Source organism: Gossypium hirsutum, chromosome D02 (assembly GCF_007990345.1).
Source record: "Gossypium hirsutum isolate 1008001.06 chromosome D02, Gossypium_hirsutum_v2.1, whole genome shotgun sequence".
Classification (NCBI taxonomy): Eukaryota; Viridiplantae; Streptophyta; class Magnoliopsida; order Malvales; family Malvaceae; genus Gossypium; species Gossypium hirsutum.
In genome coordinates, this window is record NC_053438.1 from 11,073,056 (window position 1) to 11,088,681 (window position 15,626).

General features: G+C 30.9%; 1 non-coding gene across 1 annotated transcript; it reads left to right on the forward strand.

Moving 5' to 3' along the window:
* The first annotated feature begins 8,635 nt into the window (after window positions 1-8,635).
* On the forward strand, window positions 8,636-8,742 carry LOC121215221 (small nucleolar RNA R71). The gene has a single exon (XR_005910950.1). It is a non-coding gene; the product is annotated as a small nucleolar RNA R71 (small nucleolar RNA).
* Window positions 8,743-15,626: the final 6,884 nt, after the last annotated feature.

Sequence of the window (15,626 nt, forward strand, 5' to 3'; positions counted from 1 at the left end):
TGGGAAACATGAACAATAGGGAAAATGGATTATTATTTTTAAAAAATATTCCTATTATTTTCAAATAAACTAAAATAAAAATAACAAATTAATAACAATAAAAAATTATCAGCCATCCCTATCCATCCACTAACCCTATAATTTTGCTCATGCGAAACTCGAACATCCCATCTCAACACATTCAAAGCACTTAACCAAACAGTCACTTACTTGTAACAAATTTTAACAAATAAAAGTTTATATTTTTGGGATGTTATAATTGATAATGGGCTAGTTGAATCAAGCTCCCATGATAAAAATATATATACATAAAAATAAAAAAAAAATGGATTAGGGACTTGAATTTTGGTCGATAGTTTAAGCTCTAAAAAAGTGGTGTTTGGCTCTTCAAACATGCACGAACGGTGGAAGAATATTATGAATTCATCTTTCTTTCCACTATAAACTATTTATACTTTAACTAATTCTTAATTTAATCTTAATTAATTAAGTTAACATGGTTTACTTAATTAATTACTATTTACTTAAGCTTAATGAAATCCATCATTATCATCCACTAACACCTATTTAAAATTGGTTTACTAACCATTTTTGTCATTTGGATAATTGCTATCTAGGTCAATTATCCAGGTCACCGAGTCTTCTCCTAATTAAAAGTCTATAACGATTAAACTTTTAGAATTTAGTCCCTGAGTCTTAATTAATTACTTTTTCGTCTAAATTACTTAATTGAGTTTCAATATACTTTCTTAATAACTCAGTAAATATTTTTATTTTTTGTTTATAGACTTGGTTTACTGAAAAGGGGTTCTAAAACTGTATTTTTCGACACCACTGAATTTTGGGTCATTACATACAAGTGTAAATGAGTTTTGAAATTTATTTTTAATATTTTAGAAATGATTTGAAACATATTGGTACCATATGGTGTTGTTTGAACATGTTTTGGAGTGTTTTAAGCTTATTTTTTTAGCTTTGAGGACCTAGGGTTCGGTATTGATACCATTGGTATCGCTACCCAATTTAGCATAATGTAAAATTAAATAGTAAAATGACTAAATTTTGCATTTCGAGTCATTAAATACTAATGGGGAAACATCTAAATCAAAAAACAATTGTTCAAAGGCCATCAACTTAAAACGAGCCTTGGATATTACCACAGTCAACAGAATAATTACATGTAAATCTAAATTCATAAATTTCAAATAAACATACAAATACTACATATACTATGTATCACAAGAAAAACTCAGGCTAATCGAGCTTACAAAAGCTCTAACATTAACTTGGGAACGAACAGATATCAAATTGTAACATTTTCAAAATATAAAAGCACTCATGAAAAGCAAGGGTCAAACGATTGTGTGTCTAGGCCATGTAACTCACTGAAACCGTATAGATCAAAATACCAAAATTTTATCAAAAGTCACACAGCCGTGTGGCTGAGCCATGTAAAAAATTGAGGTTGTGTGAAATCTAAACGACCAAAACTATAGCACTCACACAGGTGTGTGGTTAGACAGTGTAACAAATAGGAACCATTTCGTACAAATGCATCCTAATTACTAGTGAGCACACAGCCATGTCACCCGTCTGTGTGTGACACACAGCAATGTGTCATCTTGTGTGGTGTAAAATAGCCCATTTTATACTTGTTACAAATCCAACTTTTAAAAGTGACCAAAAATGCATTTTTTGCATTATGCACTTGTTCAAAACATACCAAATTCCATGAAAAAAACACATCTTATAATCATCTAATCATTTCACAATCACTATGCCACAATTGGCACTAAATTACAACAATGAACATCAATCAATATAACTCATTCCTTAACTCTTGTTCATTTCATATCAAAACCTATTATAATTAACTATCCATATTTGCACAACAAAATACTTAGAATATGAACATGACAATTCATCACATTTTCATATCTAAATAAACATATCATTTCAAACACATTAACTCCATCTTTTAAACTCAAAATTGAACATTCATATGCTTCATCAAGCTTAACTAATATGCTACCAAAATAGTCCATTCACAAGTTATAAACATAGCTCATCACAAATTCATCAAGCTGGAACGACTGAAATGTGCAAGTGTACATAATCGCAACAAGTAATAAAGTGACAAATAAATATTTTGAATGCAATTTTAAAACAATTTGGTGAAGAAAAATATTTTGATTTTAGGAGGTGATTAAAAACTAGGATTTTAACTAAGTAAAATAAATAAAAATAAAATAAAAGTTCCAATGCACGATTTCAAAGGATGATTTTAATCAAGATGACATAGTTGTGTTAGATTAATTACATTTCGTAACTTAGAATTACTAAACTAATGTTTATGTTGTTACGAATAAATTCACGTCAACTCGGTAATTTGCTAACTTATGAACATACTTACCAAAATCTATTTCTCTCTTGACTATATCTCTATGTCAATTCAACCGATTAAACAAATTTAATAAGCAATGTGTTAATGCACATACATACTTATGAAATTAAAATAATCTCTTGTACATATCTCTATGCCAATTCAAACAATTAGTTCAATCTCATAAGCACATAAAAGATTACGTGAGGTAACAATGTATATCTACCTTGAAACAGTTTAATCACAATAATCTTGCAAGTTATGCAAGGGTAATGTATCGTTAGATACCGTTGCTAATTTAGGGTCTATTCTGCAGTGCTTAAAAAAAGTACTTCTGGCTCCAAAAGTACTTTTGACAGAAAAGCTGTGCTAAACAAGCTCCTTTTGGCTGAAATTTTTAGCTTTTTAGAAGTGCTTTTCAAAAGCACTTCTGAAAAGTAGAAGCTAAAATTTTTAGCTTTTCCTCTCCCAAAAGCATTTTTAGTGCTTAATTACTTTTTCACCCCTCCAATAACATAGTACTTTCCATTTTTTCTTTTTGGTGCTTAATTACAAATGTGTTAAAATTATTAATTAAAAATAAAAAAATATTTTTTAAAATACTAATTAAAAATATTTAATGGTTATATTTAAATATTTAAAATATAGTTTATATATTCTAATTAAATTTTATAAATAATTAATATTTATTGCTTAAAAATATTTAAAATTTATATTTCATATATTAAAATATTAACAACAAGTTATAATAATTTTTTTATATTTTTACTAAAATATAATAATATTAACTAATTTAAATATTATTTAAATGTATATTTGTTACTTGATAATAACATGTCTAAAATGGACATTTTATTTCTCAAAAGCACTTTTTGAGAGTAATGCTAAACACTCAAATTTTAAACCAAACTTCTCAAAAGCACTTTTTCACCTCATTTTTTAAAAGCACTTTTCAAAAGCATTGCCAAATTAGCCCTTAACCCTCAGCTACCTTAGATGATTAAACATGCATTAATTAAGTATCGTGTCAATTAATTACAATTTCAATCCGTTTAAATAATTAATCCGTTAGTTACCTTAAAATTGTAATCAACAATAACTTAGTCATGGTTTTACTTAATCAAACATCTTACCGAGGCCTATAACAACACAAACACAATTTTAATAAATTAAGTAGACAAAATGCAATCAACCTAACACGAATTAAATTTAATCCATATTAATTAAATTAAACATATCAACATCACAAATATTCATAGACATTTTCATCATAACAAAAACAAAATTAAAAGGATAGGGAACAAGAATCAAATCCGGTGATCCTGCGAGGCTTGACTAGTTTGCTCCGCTCCTCCTTCTCCGCCTGTTCTTGTTGAAATGAGGCCTCCATGAACACTTGAATGCTGCTCCAAATGGTGGTTGATTGACTCTTTTTCAAGAGGTGAAATCGGCAAGGGAATAGGGGAAAGAAATGAGGAAAATTGGAACGGAATGAAAAGAGAAAAATGAGAGAGAAGTGAAGAGATGAGAAGGGCTGAGATGTGTTTGAAATGAGCAGCCAATGGGGGTATTCATAGGTTGATTAGGCTGCTAAAAATAGCAAAAATCAACAGCCATAGAGTCCCCCATGGCCGGGCCGGCCACACATGCGGTAAATTTGAAGGTTTCAAACTTGTTATTTTATGTTAGGGGGAAATCTAGGAAGGCATGATAAGTGGAGGGGTTTGAATGCAAATTCAAGGAGTCTTCAAGGGCTTTTTTTAAAGCCAAATTATCAGCAAAACAAGCTGATTGGGTCAACATGTTAGACAGTTTTGGGAAGCCCAATACTCGGTTGGATCAGTTTTCTCGGTTCGGCTCAACTGAGCCTCTTTTCATAATTAATTAATAATAATTTTTAACCCAAAATAAATTGGATTAAAATTAAAATAAATTATATTATGAATTAATATTCATAATTTGGACTGTCTTTGGCTGAAAAATTAATTCACCTTGATGCTTCAAAAAGCGCTTCTCGATTTTGCGCTTCTAGCAGTGTTTGTCGAGCTAATTTTTTCCCTTTGTGCAAATCTGTCGAAAATAATCGAAATTAATCAAAATTTATTATAAAATTAATTAAAATTAAAAATGTTAATAATTTAAGTAAAATTTAATTATTTTATAATTATTATATATTTTTTGACAAGAATTACTACGAATTTGCATGAATTTGAGTTTAAAAGGGAATGAAAAAGTGTGTGTATTTTTGTGTTTCCACACCCCCAAACTTAATTCATTGCTTGCCCTGAGCAATGCACAAATTGAAAAGAATTTCTCGGAAGCACCTTTGAAAAATTCCTTCAGAACAACATTCTTCCCAAAATTATGAATTTAGTATACTTATGTTCAAGAACAAGTATTTTGAGATTTACACTACTTAAGTATACATATCATTCAAATTAATTTCAATTATTATTATGATAGAAACAATAGACTAAATGTTTACTCAATAAAGACATGTTCAATCCCTACCAATATGATTTTATTCCCTTATTTAAGATTAAGCTACAATCATCAAGTTTAATTTATGCCTTCATATATTGAGCATAACAATTTCTCTCCACTAATGTAGGTAGCATAGAAACTTGAATCAATAGGTCTTTTAAATGGGTTGTAACGTGGCTAGGCTAGGGGTAGGTAAAAGATAGATAAATTTACGCTTAAAACTCTAAACTCAGCTTCAATCTGACCTTCGAAATATTTACCTTCAATACACCAACTTATTTTGCTCCCACATGCTCATTTGTACATCTATTTTCCTTCAAGTATGTATGCTCTTCTCTTCTTTTTCTTTTTTTTTTCTTTTCTTTTCTTTTTTTCTTTTCTTTTTTTTATGAGCATTTTGTTGTATGTACTACAATTTTTTTAGCATTTGATACTTCTTTTCAACTCCCCCAAACTTATTTTCAAAGAATGTTCTGAATAGTACTAAGTCTAGTGTTTGGGACAATTTAAAGATAATTAAGATAAAAGTGATGGCTAATTATTGCAAGGGTTCAAATAAAATTAGGAAATATAGTCTCAAAGTTGGGTTTCAAGGGATAAAATCTCATCAAGGTTGGCTTGAAAGGCTCAAACGGTCCAAACAAAAGTGGTATGATTTGCATGCTTTATTAAGAGTACATTTATTCATAATTCAGCCAACATAGCAATTATTGAAATAATACAATTTTATTCATTATGAAGTTTAGAATACTTAACAAAATTTCAAATTTTTGAACAAAATATATCCTAATCATAATTACAAAAAAGAATTGTTCTGAGAGGAAATAATTTCAATTTTTCGGTCCCCTTACTTAAGATGAATAATGTCCTCATTGTTAGAAGTGAATAGATACTATACACCAAGTAGGATTCTAAAAAAAGGGAGGTGAGTCAATTTGTCTGCTTAAGTACCAACCTCTCTTTAGATCCAATCTTAGACATGTATATATCTATTGTCACACTTTGTACTTTGCAACTTGTTCATTTTTATTTATGATTTTCACCTCTTGTTTTATTATGCGAAAAATAAAAATCCTAATAGAACCTAATCCTAAAACATTAAATAACCTAGGAAATAAAATGAAATAAAGTAAAGATCTCCCATTTTTATTCATTTGCAGATCTCTCAGAATCTGACTCATCTTTTTCCTTCCTCGACATTGGAGTCCATGGTTCGAGTATAAAGTCAGGAAATTTAGGCACAAAAACAAACAGGTTATGAAATATATATTTTAAATGCATCTCTAATTGAGTCATCCCGTATTTTTTAGTATCTCCAATAATCTTGTTGTTGAAACTACATGTGTTGCAGCACAACCATTATACCAAACTATTCACTTTGTGGAATGGTGCTAGATAAAGGGACTCTCAGCGTCGAACTTAAGAAATCTATTAAGGGTGGTTTCAGTTTTGGGCAAATGGGTGAGTAGTTGAGGGTAAGGTTTAGAGTTGAAGAGGGTGGCAATTTTAAGGATAGTTTAGGTGCGGTAGTTGGTGACTTCAAATGAAGGCGTTTGGGGTGGTGATTCAGGGAGTTAAGGGCTGCAACATTAATGGGTTAAGTGAGATGCAATATTTGGCTACTTGGGAGTGGCGGTGGAGCAAGGTAAGGGTTATAGGTTTGTGCAGAAAAAGGTTGAATATTTCCCTTCCTAGTAGTATCTTAAGCCCAATGGCAGCTCCTTTTAGATCCTAAGCTCTTGTACTTAAAGTAAACTAAAAAAACTCAAAGAAATTAGTGCTTGGGTTAAAACTTGACCCTTTATTTAACAAAACAAATACTTAAATTCTTCAGCCTACTTAGAAAAATATTTTTTGAAAAATTACATTAAATTAAACTCCTTAGAAAGACTGGAGGGTTCACAGATGGTCTCGCTTAAGTCTCAATCTCTTAGACAGTGTTTTAATTAATGTAGTGAACTAAAGAAAATTTTATCTAAGTTTACCATTTTATTCAAATGAGAAAAAAAAAACTAAAAATATAAACTAACAATAGAGAAAGTGAAGAGAACTCCCTCCCATTCAGGATCGTCATTGACCATGGTGGTGTCAAATGGTCATTTGTCATGCCAATCATAACCATCTAGGAAGTAATCACATTCTTTCCTATCAAATCTGTCCAAAATCTTATTAAGGAAAGAAAACTCGTAATGATCTTTCCTGGTGGTCTTGCTTAACTTCTTGAAATTCTTACAAATCCTCCAACCCGTGACTCGAATATCTATAATATTCCATCCGACACCCTTCTTGTGCTTTTCCAAAACAATAAATGACTCTTCTTCTTGATTCTTGGTGAACTCAACTGAAATCATGATAGGTACAAATGGAGATAAATCCAATTAATCATATTTTAAATAATGAGGAAAAGTCTTCAGTTTCAATTCGATTGGCTCTTCAATCAACACTTTTGGTTGTGTGTACTCTTGAGATAATAACTCTAATGATTCTAGTGGAACTTCCTGAGTGAATCCCTTCATTTTAGCTTCTAACAAAGCCAAACATTCCTCATCGTCATCATCACTTGGTGAATCTACTAGTAGAATACATTCTAACAGATCATCTACAGAATTGACTCCAGCTCTATAGAAGCCAGCGATTTCGTCTTGGAAATAGCAGAACAGTCTTCAACTACATCTAGGGATTTAGAACCATCAAAGTCATTAAAAGACACCTCGTCATCAAAAATTTCTTTAACCTGAGTATCTCATTGCTGCTTTTGGAATCGTTGAGGATATGGCAATGGTGGAATCTTAGCTTTAACCGGACAACTCTTCTGTAGAAATTTTTCTGCATCTGACAAAGGTGTTAGATAATTAGAACTAACTAGTTTAGAGTTTATCTCATCAAGGATCATTGAATCTGACTTCTATGATATAGGATTTTCAACACTTGGTTGAACTTCTTCTTTGTCTTGAACTACAACAGGCTCATCTTGAACCTTAACCACTTTGGGCTCCAATGTCTTTCCACTTGGCAAAGAGACTGCTTTACAATGTTCTGTGCCCAAATTCTTGGATTTTCTATGTCGCTCGGCCAAATACCTTGGGGTTTATTTCAATGCTTATTGGTTAGCTAACCCATTTGATTCTCCAGATTTCTTAAAGTGGTATCATTCTTCACTATGTATGCCTTCAGCAAATTCTCAAGATCACTTGAAGATTCAGTTGGTGGGGGTTGTTGCAATTGTTGAGAATATTTCGACAGATAGTTTAGTCGAAATGGCATAACATAGTCGCTATGGTCCGCCCATTGATTACTCCATGGAGAAATTGGATGATTCTGCCATGAAGAGTTGTAAAAATTTGATGCGGACCATTCCAATTCTGATTTCTCATGTAATAATTTGACTCTTGATTCGATAAGGAATTTTCAAAGAAATGGCCATCTCCACAGTATTCACAAGAAATATTCTCGAACTAGTTCGGCTGCTGACCTGACAAATTACCATTGAAACCATTAACAATTATGTTCTTAAGCATAGAAGACATAGAGGATACCTGGGCTGCCAAAGAAGCAAGTGTGTCTGCTTCATGTACTCCTGCTGCTCGTCTCTCTGAGCCTGCTCGGTTGGTTGGCCACTGATAGTTATTGCTCGGAACTTGTTAAATAATCTCGTAAACATTGTTATAAGACTTAGAAAGAAGGGTTCCATTTGTCGAAGCATCCCCTATCATTCTAGTATGAATATTGAGACCAATATAGAAAGTTTCCATTTGAACGCAGCAAGGAATGTCAAGATAAGGGCTCTTTCATAATAACTCCTTGAATCGCTCCCATGCCTCATATAAAGATTCTACATCAAGTTGCTGAAATGAAGTGATTTCATTTCGGATCTTAGCGGTTAAAGATGGAGGGAAATATTTCATTAAGAACCGTTCAACCAACTCTTGCCATGTAGTTATAGAACCAGACGGTAGGGAATTCAACCACGTTCGTGCTCTATCTCTTAAGGTGTATGGAAATAATCTCAGTCACAAGGATTCCTCAGTCACCCCGACTAGTTTAAATGAGTCACTCACTTCCATGAATAGCCGAAGATGAAGATGTGGATCTTCAGTAGGAATCCTACTAAATTGACCCATATTTTGCAACATTTGGAACATGGCCGACTTCAACTCGAATTGTTGTGCCTCGATTTTGGGTCTCCTAATACTCGGATTGAGCTCATTGAATAGAGGAATGACATATTGTTGAATGGCACAGTTTTTGTCATCGGCAACAATGATCGGATTGTGAGTATTTTAAGCGAATGTTCCTTCTGGATTTTGGTTTGGATTTTCGAAATTCATATATTCGGTCTTTCTTTGTTTTGCTTGTCTTCTCTTTTTTCAGAAAGTCCTTTCAATTTCAGGGTCTACAGGGAGTAAGTCAATAATTTGATCAATACTCATAAACAACTGAAACCAACATAAAAAAAATTAGAATTAAAATTTAACAGAAAAAATATAAACCAAAATGCAAAATTAACAATTTCACAAATAATGTCTTTTAAAACAGTCACCAGCAACTGCGTCAAAAACTTAGAATGACAGAAATGTGCAAGTGTACGCAATCGCAACAAGTAATAAAGTGACAAGTAAATGTCGAGTTATCGTACCCACAAGGACTGTGAAAATAATTATTTATGAATGAAATTTTAAAAACACTTTGGTGAAGAAAAATATTTTGATTTGAGGAGGTGATTAAAAACTAGGATTTTAACTAAGTAAAATAAATAAAAATAAAATAAAAGGTCCAATGCACGATTTCAAAAGATGATTTTAATCAAGATGACATAGTTGTGTTAGATTTATTACATTTCTTAACTTAGAATTACTAAACTCATGTTTATGTTGTTATGAATAAATTCACGACAACTCGGTAATTTGCTAACTTATGAACATACTTACTTACCAAAATCCATTTATCTCTTGACTAGATATCTATGTCAATTCAACCGATTAAACAAATTTTAATAAGCAAATGTGTTAATGCACATACATACTTATGAAATTAAAATAATAGCTTGAACATATCTCTCTGCCAATGTATTTCTACCTTGAAACAGTTTAATCACAATAATCTTGCAAGTTATTGCAAGGCTAATGTATTGCTAGATACCGTTGCTAATTTAACTCTCAACTACCTTAGATGATTAAACATGCATTGATTAAGTATCGTGTCAATTAATTACAATTTCAATTCATTTAAATAATTAATTCATTAGTTACCTTACAATTGTAATGCAAGAATAACTTAGTCATGGTTTTACTTAATCAAACATCTTACCGAGGCCTATAACAACACAAACACAATTTTAATAAATTAAGTAGACAAAATGCAATCAACCTAACACGAATTAAATTTAATCCATATTAATTAAATTAAAAATATCAACATCACAAATATTCATATACATTTTCATCATAACAAAAACAAAATTAAAAGGATAGGGAACAAGAATCAAATCCAGTGATCCTCCGAGGCTTGACTAGTTTGCTCAGCTCCTCCTTCTCCACTTGTTCTTGTTGAACCGAGGCCTCCACGAAAACTTGAATGCTGCTCCAAATGGTGGTTGATTGACTCTTTTTCAAGAGGTGAAATCGGCAAGGGAATAGGGGAAAGAAATGAGGAAAATTGGAACGGAATGAAAAGAGAAAAATGAGAGAGAAGTGAAGAGATGAGAAGGGCTGAGATGTGTTTGAAATGAGCAGCCAATGGGGGTATTCATAGGTTTATTAGGCTGCTAAAAATAGCAAAAATCAACAGCCATAGAGTCCCCCATGGCCGGCCACACATGTGGTAAATTTGAAGGTTTCAAACTTGTTATTTTATGTCAGGGGGAAATCTAGGAAGGCATGATAAGTGGAGGGGTTTGAATGCAAATTCAAGGAGTCTTCAAGGGCTTTTTTGAAAGCCAAATTATCAGCAAAACAAGCTGATTGGGTCAACATGTTAGACAGTTTTGGGAAGCCCAATACTCGGTTGGATCAGTTTTCTCGGTTCGGCTCAACTAGGCCTCTTTTCATAATTAATTAATAATAATTTTTTAAGCAAAAATAAATTTTATTAAATTAAAATAAATTATATTATGAATTAATATTCATATTTTGGACCATATTTGGTGGAAAAATAAATTCGCCTTGATGCTTCAAAAACTGCTTTCTGATTTTGTGCTTCTTGTAGTGTTTGCCGAGCCAATTTTCACCCTTTATGCAAATCAGTTGAAAATGATCAAAATTAATCAAAATTTATTATAAAATTAATTAAAATTCAAAATGTTAATAATTTAAGTACAATTTAATATTTTATAATTATTATATATTTTTTGACAAGAATTACTACGAATTTGCATGAATTTGAGTTAAAAAGGGCATGAAAAAGTGTGTATATTTTCGTGTTTCCACAAGCACACTTATGAACATAGCATATATATATTCAAAATCAAGCACCTTGTAAATATAGAATTTTTGTACATTCAAGTAAACCTATATAAAACATAACTCCTATATACATGCCACATAACCGAGTCTGGAACAATTAAAAGACCACTGAATTAGAAGCTGGATAGTGTGAACTCTGAGTTCATCCGATCTTTATGTTCCGCAAAAGACCACTACAAGACAGGAAAAGCATAATAGATTAAGCATTATGAATGCTTAGTAATTTTATAAGAAACTGACTTAACTTACCTTATCATTATAACAATTTAAGCATTTGAAACTCAAAGGCATGACATGAAAAATCGTTGACATCCTTAGACACATTCATATACAACTCCACAAGAAAACGGATAAGTTAGTATTTCACATAACAAGATCATAGCATTTAAATATATATACATGTATAACCAAGATATTTTACGTCATACCATTAAACCTTGTTCGGTGTGTAAATATATCAATGGAATCCATAGAAAAGTCATGCTCATTTTGGAACGTGATAATGAAATTCATGTTCAATACTTCCATTCATTTCATGTTCAATACATATAATTACTTTGCGTCCACGAGCTATAGAATTTCCTTATTTAAATAAGCTTTATTCGATGCTGCCCACTCAAGCTATCGAGAATCCACAACGCATCTTGGATCTAAACCATCAATAAAGTATAATTCGATGCTGCTCACTCAAGCTATCGAGAATCCGTAACTTATTCTGAATCTCAGCCATCTTTGAAGTATAATTCGAATTGCTCACACAAGATGTAATATTGGGGTTGCTTACACCAGCTATATATCAAGGTTTCATATAGACTTTATTCGAAATTGCTCACTCAAGCTGTCAAGAATCTGTAACATATGCTAGATCTCAATAATCGATAAATAAATCCCTGACCAACACCCGATTTCTTTTTTTAACCTTACTGACATGCCATTCGTACTCTGTTCATCTATTAAATTCAACTAGCATCATTACCATTTCTATATCATTCCAAACCCTAAAATGGTATACTCATTTTTCATAATTCAAATAATAATACATATACATTTTTATCCCTGTAACAACATCATATACATACCACTCATTCATATAAAAATTCCACATTTAATCATTATCAAGTATCTATCGATACTAGTAATTATTTCATGTTTACGGTTAGTCCTTTTGATGCCAAAAGATTGTTATTTACCAAAAAATTTGACTAAAAAGTAAAATAATTTAATACAAACATAACATGAATTAATAAAGGAAGTCTCATATGAACTTACCTAGAAAAATAGTAGACAACAAAACGTCAGAAACTAATCTGAAATTTTCCATTTTTCGCGATTATCATCCAACTGATTCAATTTTTAATCTAAATCATAATTTAATTCAATTATCAATACCAAACATTATTTAACAGACTACTATAGTCATGTATCAATTCAATTTCATTTATCAAATGTTCCCTCAAGTTTTGATTTTATGCAATTTAGTCCATAAAACTAAAATAGTTATATCTTTCAAATTTAAGCTTCATTTTCTAATCCGACTTCAATTCCATCCTTACCTAACTCACTAGTAGCACATATAATAGAATTGTCATCCCATTGTTTGCAAATTTTACACTTTAGTCCTTTACAGCAAAACTAATAAAAACTCTTCACAAAATAGTCATTTTCTCATTCCTAAGCTCAAAAGCTATCATTGAAACACCAAAATCTTCAAAAAATCATAAATGGAAACTTTCAAAACTTTGACAGTTTCACGATTTAACACCCGAATTAGCTAAATCAAGCTACAACGATCTCAAAAACATAGAAATTATAAGAAACAGATTAATTTAAGCTTACCGTGCAAGCTAAAAAGATGATAGCTTCAAAAAATGGCTTCCCTCGCGGTTTCTTGATTTTTCGGGTGAAGAAGAAAATAAAAATCGATGAACATACTTTATTTTTATGTTTTCTTCCTTAATAATAGTTTTGTTATTATAAAATTAATATTATTCTAATTATTTAAGTTAACAACCATCCACTATAAGCTAAAGTGGTCTAATTGACATTTAAAACCTTGATTAATTTCTATTTAAGCCCTTTATCAGAAAAAATATAGCGATTAGTTTTTACTACTTTTATAATTTAGTCCTTGTACCTTAATTAATCACCAATTCAACCAAATTACCTATCCGAAATTCAATTCATGTATATAATAACTTTGTAAATATTTAATAAAAATATTTACTAGCTTGGTTTATGAAAATGAGGTCTTGATACCTTGCTTTTCGATACTAATGACTTTAGGGTCAAAACACTTAAATCTTAACTAACTATCTAATTAACAAATTCGCCACACCAAAATTCAATATAATAACATAATTAAATCGTAAATATTAATTAATAATATTTACAGACTCAATTATTGAAGAATAGGATTCCAAAACCACCGTTTCTGGCACCACTGAAAATCAGCTTGTTACATTGTTGGGCTCAAAATGACTAAAATAGTGCAAGGGCACTATCCAGGGACCTAGGTACTAGAATATAAAACATTAAATATCAATTTTTAAATATATGAAATCAATCTAAACTTGGTCAATCTAATTTACATAACATTAAAATGTTGCGAAACAAATACTTTTATAAAAGAATTTTTTTTTACCTAAGTTTGAAAGTGCTCTAGTAGTAGTGCTCTAGTAGCACCTCCCACTTGTGTGCTACTCGAGACGAATGGGGAGTGTTACACTAAAGATCAATTACAATCAAATCCCTTAGCTATAAAATAGAAAAAATAAAATATACTAATAAAGACCAATGTAAAGAGAACTGTTAGAGATGCCTTCTTCAATGGTATCTTCCATGTTATCCCAATTCAGTACAATCTTCAAGGAAAGTTCCTTTAAATGGATTGGTCTTTAAATTTGAGCTTCCATAAATCCTGAATATTAGCACCAAATATTTTTGAATAAATATATCATCTACCTCCCAAAAGAAAGAGGCAAATGGTGTAACCTCTCAAATTCGACCTAGACGTTATGACCAATTCCAAAGGTTACATTAGCCATCGAAATGGCTAACAACAAACGTTCGGTTGTAAAATCACTATTTTATTAAGTTTTTGGAAAACTTAGCGTGGTTGCATAAATCTTGTTTAAAACACCGGTTAATAAGGTTGTCTTTTGTTAAGCTTAATTTATTAAAAGGTCGTGCCATTTGAAATAAAGCTTAGTTGATTACGTCAGAAAAATCCTTTATTAAAACCTTAATTTTATCATTGTTCAATGGAAAATTTATTGTGCTTCATTTTCATAGAAAATTACATATTTTAAGTCATATTAGGCTAGTTTCCAAATTTGTTCAGTTTCTGTCAAAACTCATGCATGCAAAAAAAAAAAATCCCAGTTCAAAATGTCTCATACCACAGTCCATACTTAAATAAAACTTTGAATTCCAAATAAAATAATATCAAAATAATTAAATTAATTTTTTAATAAAATGTTCATACCAAAAAATTCGTAATGAGACCTCCGAATGTTAAATCTGAGCCTAGTCCTGAGGGTTATCTGTAAGGAGTAAACTAGGGGGTGAGCTTAAAAAGCCAAGTGTGAGTCCATACAGTATAAGTATTTAATCAATCAAACAAACATTCATTTATTAAACAGATTAACCAATTTGTCATGGCATTACAACATTTGAGTATGGCATGCTAAATGATTCAATGCAATAATCTTACCCATTCATCCGCTACACACCAAATGCACAATTTCATGATTAACCATTCAAGCATTTTAATCCCTATATGCACAATTCTTCCTATACACACCACATCACCAGTTTGATTTTGAATTGGTTATGTATTTAGTTACTAAATACATAACCAATTCAAAATCACATACAAACATTTACTAAATGGTTCATACCATGATTCCTTTTCAACACATCCTTTTCATTTATTAACCTTTTAGGATAAAAATCCTTTCAACCTTTTCATTTGATATCTATTTTGGATATATCTTTTTCAACCTTGTCATTTTATATTTGTTTCGGATATCTAATGTAACAGCTTGTTTTCAGTGAAATCGAAACAGTGGTTTTGGGACCACAAATCCAATGTGAAAATATTATTTTATTATTTAAGAGTCTATAGAATATTAGTAAGGTCATATAAAAATTTCATTACGAAATTTTATCATTTGAATGCTTAATTTGGTAAAAATGGCTAACTTGCAAAAGGTGTAAAATTTGAGTTCTACAAGCTAAAAGTACTACAAGGCTATGATATTAATTAGTTAAGGGATTTATGTGGTAATTAGACCATT